The sequence below is a fragment of the Meriones unguiculatus genome, chromosome 6 (genome assembly GCF_030254825.1).
Source record: "Meriones unguiculatus strain TT.TT164.6M chromosome 6, Bangor_MerUng_6.1, whole genome shotgun sequence".
In the NCBI taxonomy this organism is placed as follows: domain Eukaryota; kingdom Metazoa; phylum Chordata; class Mammalia; order Rodentia; family Muridae; genus Meriones; species Meriones unguiculatus.
Genome location: NC_083354.1, coordinates 61,386,442 through 61,392,627, shown reverse-complemented (window position 1 = coordinate 61,392,627; position 6,186 = coordinate 61,386,442). Strand labels below are relative to the sequence as shown.

The following is a 6,186-nucleotide window of genomic DNA, read 5'->3' as shown; positions in this document are numbered from 1 at the left end:
GCCTTTACAGCCATTGAAGCAGGACAGTCTCCCCAAGCATGGTTGGCTACCATAAAAAGCTAAAATGTTATGCTCAGGATGCAAGGCTAAGCACTGCACTCAGGGTCAGCCGCTTTGGACCCAGAGAAGAGCATGTCTGATGGAATGCGGGTTGATGCCCCAGGTCCCGCCTCTGAGAAAAAGGTATCTGATGGGTCTGATGCTCTTTTGGTGGATGACACCTAAATGAACATCAGTACAAAGTCCCAATTTATTTCTAATATCAGAGATCAGACCTCTACTCTTGCCTGATGCGTCTAAAACAAAAAGGGGGAACTGTAGAGAGCTGCATAATGTCATGCCTTAAAGATGGAGCTGGTTTCCGCCTTTCACCTTCCCGATGGTGAGTGCTCTCTGTCACGAACAACTCCACATTTGGCTAAGGCTGAAGATCTGCCTTGCTTCCATGTATGTGGACCTATCTGCATTGCCCACGTGGCATGCTGGGGTTGGCTACCCAGAGGCTATTTAAGCTATGGGCTGGCTTTCCCCAGGGTCAGATGATTGTTCAAGGTTCCTGAATAAACTGCATTGAAAAAAAAAAAAAAAAGGTGTTCTGGGTAGATTATGAGAAACACGAAGAAAAGAAAACATAGTTAACCATGTTTTATATTTAATAGTATTTTAATGTTTAATGGCAAAAAAAGTAACATTATATTAGGAAATACCTAAACAGCAATGAAGTACTGGATTATGCTTTCTATCAAAATGTCGCCAAAAGAGAAGAAAGGTCTGACAGGGTAATTGAAAGTGCCAGGAGGGAAACTGTATATGAGGGAACTGTTGGCTACATCCAGAAAACTTACATATCCACCCACACAATCAAGGAACACACCAACCCAGCCCACTGGCTTCTCTATATAGTGATGAATTACTGGACAGGTGGTGAGGAGACTTTACTGATTACCCTTCTTCACACACACAAGGAGAAATGCACCCTCAGGTTCAGTCTGCTGCCTTGTATTTGTTAAATAGTCATCCTCACAGACTCCTATAGCCCATTCCGGATAGTCCGTTAAATCCATCTCCCAGTAATATTTCCTAGAGAAGAAGCTCTGTGATCCACAGGAAGCAAAATAGTGTCCAGCTGATTCCACAGATGTCTCCTGATGGTGAGGGCTAAAGCTGAATCTTTTCAGGACATCAAATAGGTTCATCTTGTCATGGAGTAAGATTGCATTTCCAAAGAATATGTTCACTGTGGGAAGAGGCAAGAGGCAACAATTTAGTTGAAATGACTGTTTACACTTCTTAGGTGAGAGAGGTACCTGGAGATTGCCTGAATTACAAAAAAGAAGGTTAAGGCTAGAAGGGTTAAATGTGGTTCAAATACTTCAAAGTCAAGAAATTCCACAAGAAACTGAATGGGATCCTGATGAAAAATTTGCTGATGCTGTAGAGGTGGCTTTTCATTACACCTAGTAAATGGAAGATGTGTAGTGTGCATTGCAGCTATGTCTGCAGCAAAGACTGTCCTTACCCGTTTCCATTAATAGTTATTTCTAAAATAGAAGAAGTGATGATGGTATTTTTATTTGCATGTAAGCACTCATGTTTATACTCAAGTAAAGACTAAACGTGCATTAGAAGTGGTTCCCTGGTTGTAACTCTCTAGCTTTAACCCCTGCCTCCTCTGATACTCTTTCCATATGAAGTCACAATTCACATTTAGATCTAACAGGGGAATAAAGACACTGTCTCTTGACCTATCTATTTGTTTTATTTTTACTGCTCATGATATATGCCTTCATGTATATAGTTATTTTATGTTTATTAACATCTTTTTTGATACAGAGCATTGGTATATATTTTTGACTGCCTTGGAACTCCCTATTTCAAACAGGCTAGCCTCAAACTCATGGGCAATCCTGACAGCTTCACATTTTAATGTTGAGATTACAAGTGCACACCACTATATTTTATATATTTTTAAACTAAGAAGTGAAACGTACTTTAAAAAAATTCAACTGCTGAAGTGATTAAGGGAAAACAATCAAATAACTCCAACACTTAGAATGATTTAGATTGTCCTGAATTAATTATCATTCTTATGTCTCAAGGAAAAACTGTTACTATATTTTCATCCTGGGTCACATACAACATTATATTCATATTTGTTGTTTGTTAAATGACCACATGAATAAACACGATTAGAAATGTGACTTGCAATGACATATCCTTTAGAGGAGGTAGAAATTCATATACACAACCCTTATCTCATTGTTGAAGGACACCTTTGGTCATTTCAGCAGTGCTGACACTCACCTAGGAAGCACTTGCACCTCTCAATCAGTCCAGTGATGGGCAGGACACTGAGCTCTGGTTTCATCACCTGGGGCATGAACAGCTGCACTGACTCACTCCTGCAAGAGAAGAACACCTGATCTGCCTGGTGCTAAAGACACCATCACAGTGATTAGGAGAAATCCTCACTCCAAGTTCAGACAATGACTCAGGAGTTAAATCCCTTCCCACACAAGCCTGACAACTAGAGTTCAATCCCAGGAACCTGTGGTGGAAGGAAAGGACTGACTTCTGAAAGTCATCCTGTGAACTCCATGCATGTGCAATGGCACACTTGCATGCATGCACAAACATACAGAAAACACAACTAATTAGTACAAGTAAACACTTGTCTGAACATCTTTCACACAAGCATTTTCTGATATCATAGTGACATCATGATCAGAAAACAGGGTTGTTTCCTCCTAGATGCTCTTTTTGAAGCCCTTCTGGCTACCCATTTGTTTTTCCATGCATTCTGCCATTTCTTCTACTACTAGAAAATAAAGGTGATGGACCTTAAGGTTTATGATTTCAAATGTAGATATTTTATCACCAAGCCCTCTTGTATACACTGATTCACTATGATGTAGTAAGTGAAGGCACTTTCTGCTAAAGAACAGATGTCATATACATGAAACCAATCTCAAACTTCATACACAAGCAATTGAATATTATTCCTATCTAAGTATGTTTTTAGTTTGCTAAGGCAGCTTGGTCAATTTTGTAGCCTCGTTTAAGGATCCTGGCTTGCACTGATGACTGTACTCACCTTCTGAACATGTCTTCCAAGTCCTGCAAAGACAACAAGAATAGTTAAGATTTCTGAAGAAATGGCATTCAATGTTTGATTATAAAGTTCAGATAAATGTCAGTCATCATCAAACTGATCCACCTTGCAAATTTATTTTCATGTCTCAGGATAATGCCAACCAAGATTAGCAGAGGAGATATCTTAATGAAATTACACTGTGAAAGTAACATGATTGTAGTGTGCTCTGCAAAGGGGACTTCCTTGAGCCTGTCTACAAAGCATAGGAATATTTTTTATGAAGAATGCTTCAAAACTGTAACTTTACCCCTGGCTGGTACCTCATAGCTATAATTCCAGAATTTAGAGTTTTGAGGCCTTATGACTACTGTGAGTTGCAAGCCAGCAAGCACCACAAAAGAAGACCATATGTCAAAACCACTATTTCCCAAAGTACTCTCAAATACACAGGTTTAAAAAGAAGAAATTAGGTAAACTGTGTATAAGGAGAGGCAAAATATTCAAGTAGAGGCTCACTGGAATGTTTGGTAACAGGAATAACTGCATTTGGGATTTCAGAGAAGCAAGCACAAAAGCAAAAAATAATGATGTGATATTTAGTAGGGAATCTACTGACACACTGTCAAAAGCTTGTTCTTTTAAGGTTATGGCAAAGACTAGTGTCTCCAGATTATCCGTGAAAAGGAAATCCACTGACAATAAGTGCATGGACTGTAGACAGCTATCTTAGATGTAACAGTCCCAGTGGGGGCCTCAGATAACAAAGCCCTTTCATGCACTCCTCCATGCTCACCTGGAGCAGCACCACATATGGCTGCTGGGACGTTGTCATCAGCTCCCGATACATTTCTCTTAGTTGATTCCTTTTGTGCACCATCAAGGCTTTGCTTTTTCTGAGTTTCTCTAAGAGAGCTTGGCCTTCATTTTCCATACACTCTATATGTTGCTGTTCTTCTTCATGGAGGACTGGACGTCCTTTCCTATACTCCGTCCTGATCATTTCTTTCCGAAGAGTCACATAGTCCTAAAGGAAAATGGACATTCTAGTTCACATTTACAGAGCATTTTATCCTCTCCACTGACTCCTATGTTTAAAGTCGACGAGTAGCATCCTGTCAGTGTGCTGCAGACACTCATTTTCTGTCTCCACTTTTCAGAAATGTGAATTATTTTCTTTCATTCATTTATTCTTTATTAATAGCACAAACAAACCCATCCTTTTCTCTAAGTATTTTCATCAATTTAAGGAGATCTGAGCCTCCTGAAGAAAAGGTATTCATTGCTAATTCACACATTCACTCAAAGAAGAAAATCTGCAGGTATTTAATAATCATGGGGCAGTCATAGGGTCAAATGCAATGTGATGAACTGTCGGCAAATCACTCATTAAACGTTTCTGCCATAGACAGGCCATGCTTTCTGAGTGCAGCATTGTATATTACACCCTGAATTAGAGGCCTGCAGAAAAGGTTCGCCTAGTATCAACGCCCATGCCTTATTCTCAACTTGTGAATGAGCAGGCTTGCAAGAGTGTTAGTTGCCTCAAGCTGATTTTCAGCATCAGTCCCATACCCACCGACCACTGTGTTGGCATTCTCTTCTTGGCTTCTAGATTCTCTTGATTTTCTTGGATCTTCTCCCATAAAGATGCCATTTGCTTTAGAAGTTTCTCCTGTAAACAAGTATAAACACATGAATAGTCCTGATGGAGAGACAGAAATGAATAGTTACTTTAGAGAAAGTTGAAAATCACCATGTTCTTACTTTCTGACTTTGATAACTATGAGTTTTAGATTTCAGGCTGTAGAAATACGAAATACAAAGTAACTGTTTACTCAAGTAGCATGATTAGTAAGCATGACTGAAGTCTGGGTAATTTGAATCTGACTGGGATTTCCAAATGCTTCTTTCCAGCTAATTCCAATGTACTTTTAGTAATTTATCTCCAGTGACATACAACTTTTACAGATGTGAATTTCCTAATTTTCTACCCACCAACATCAGCATAATGTATTACAAAACTAGAAATTATTTTACACTAATGGATTTCCCAATAGATACTTACATTTTATAGTCACCCTTTCTCCATTAGCTGTTTTTAAAATGCCACCATTGAGAATGCAATGGTCTCTCTGTAATCTGGACATGAATCTTCCTGTTTTCTCCTAAACTCCCCCTCTCCACCTTTCAAGTTCTCTCAGAAATATCACTTACCATTTGCCCCTCAGAAGCTGCTTCAACAGGACAGTGTCTGTGACCCTTGTGCTCCTGGGAGTCAGAGCACAATTGACAAAGGAGGACCCTGTTCTCCTCACAGAAGATCCTCTTTGCCTCCTTGTGGATCACACACTTATTCTCCTCAGAGCTCAGGTACTTCATGAGGCTGTCCTGTCTGGCAATGTGCACCAGCTTCTTCAGAACAACGTTGGTTCTGAAGTCCTTCTTCTGGGATGGATTCTTCCACATGGGACAGTGGACAGGAACTTGCAGGTCTTCCCAGGAAAAGCAGAGGCAGGCCCGACAGAAGCTGTGGCCACAGCTTGTGGTAACTGGGTTTGTAAGGCAGCCCAAGCAGATGGGGCAGGTGAGCACTTCCTGGAAGGCCTGTGAGATGCCTGACTCCATTTTCCTGAGGAAAGAAGCAGAATTACTATTCTTGGACCCCAGAGAAACAAGAGACTGCACAAAATCTGATAAAGTTGTGATTCAATTCTGTCTATGGCAAAAGAGACTTCATTTTTTGTATAACCATGAAGAAAACTAAGCATAGGATTGTGGGTCCTGCCCTTTACTGTTACACTTTTCCTGATGGAAACACAGAATGAGCTCATGATCTTCTGTGTCTTCCCATCTGCATTTCTTATAGAGGCTTCAGCTTAAATTGGTACCTTGGTTCAAGGCCAAAGACATCTTCCATGCTGTAAAGTGATCAAAGTCCTTCAACTCCAGAGGCTGGCCTTTCATAGCAGACATATGTTAGTAAAACACCTCCTTCTTGTCTATCCAATAAAATACAACCTACATCACACTTTCTCCAGTAAATGCTTTTGCTTGATATCTGAGATTAAGTTTACACTGATCCACCTTTTGAT

The 6,186-nt window shown here is 40.1% G+C and overlaps 1 pseudogene; it reads right to left on the bottom strand.

Moving 5' to 3' along the window:
- Nucleotides 1-707: 707 nt before the first annotated feature.
- On the bottom strand, nt 708-5,719 carry LOC132654859 (tripartite motif-containing protein 43-like; annotated as a pseudogene).
- Nucleotides 5,720-6,186: the final 467 nt, after the last annotated feature.